The sequence below is a fragment of the Danio aesculapii genome, unplaced genomic scaffold, assembly GCF_903798145.1.
Source record: "Danio aesculapii unplaced genomic scaffold, fDanAes4.1, whole genome shotgun sequence".
Lineage (NCBI taxonomy): Eukaryota > Metazoa > Chordata > Actinopteri > Cypriniformes > Danionidae > Danio > Danio aesculapii.
The window spans coordinates 17,501-19,159 of record NW_026613902.1 but is presented as its reverse complement, the minus strand read 5'-3'; positions in this window follow the sequence as shown (position 1 = coordinate 19,159).

Genomic DNA, 1,659 nt, shown 5'->3' with positions numbered 1-1,659 from the left:
TTGTTTTACAATATACTGTATTTTTGCACTATATATTGTTTTACATTATACTGTATGTTTGCACTATATACTGTTTTACATTATACTTTATTTTTGCACTATATGTTTTACATTATACTGTATTTTTGCTCTATATATTGTTTTACATTATACTGTATTTTTTGCACTATATGTTGTTTTACATTATACTGTATTTTTGCACTATATACTGTTTTACATTATACTGTATTTTTTGCTCTATATATTGTTTTACATTATACTGTATTTTTTGCTCTATATATTGTTTTACATTATACTGTATTTTTGCACTATATATTGTTTTACATTATACTGTATTTTTTGCACTATATACTGTTTTACATTATACTGTATTTTTTGCACTATATGTTGTTTTACATTATACTGTATTTTTGCACTATATACTGTTTTACATTATACTGTATTTTTTGCACTATATATTGTTTTACATTATACTGTATTTTTTGCACTATATGTTGTTTTACATTATACTGTATTTTTGCACTATATATTGTTTTACATTATACTGTATTTTTTGCACTATATACTGTTTTACATTATACTGTATTTTTTGCACTATATATTGTTTTACATTATACTGTATTTTTTGCACTATATACTGTTTTACATTATACTGTATTTTTTGCACTATATATTGTTTTACATTATACTGTATTTTTTGCACTATATATTGTTTTACATTATACTGTATTTTTTGCACTATATGTTGTTTTACATTATACTGTATTTTTGCACTATATATTGTTTTACATTATACTGTATTTTTTGCACTATATACTGTTTTACATTATACTGTATTTTTTGCACTATATATTGTTTTACATTATACTGTATTTTTTGCACTATATACTGTTTTACATTATACTGTATTTTTGCACTATATACTGTTTTACATTATACTGTATTTTTGCACTATATATTGTTTTACATTATACTGTATTTTTTGCACTATATACTGTTTTACATTATACTGTATTTTTGCACTATATATTGTTTTACATTATACTGTATTTTTGCACTATATACTGTTTTACATTATACTGTATTTTTTGCACTATATGTTGTTTTACATTATACTGTATTTTTTGCACTATATACTGTTTTACATTATACTGTATTTTTGCACTATATACTGTTTTACATTATACTGTATTTTTTGCACTATATATTGTTTTACATTATACTGTATTTTTTGCACTATATACTGTTTTACATTATACTGTATTTTTGCACTATATATTGTTTTACATTATACTGTATTTTTGCACTATATACTGTTTTACATTATACTGTATTTTTTGCACTATATGTTGTTTTACATTATACTGTATTTTTTGCACTATATGTTGTTTTACATTATACTGTATTTTTTGCACTATATACTGTTTTACATTATACTGTATTTTTGCACTATATATTGTTTTACATTATACTGTATTTTTGCACTATATACTGTTTTACATTATACTGTATTTTTGCACTATATATTGTTTTACATTATACTGTATTTTTGCACTATATAATATTAAAATAATATTAAAAATGCCTGAACAGATAAATATTTAGAAATCGTCAAAATATTTTCATTTTCCTTCGTCCTTTTATTTATCAGGGGTCCCC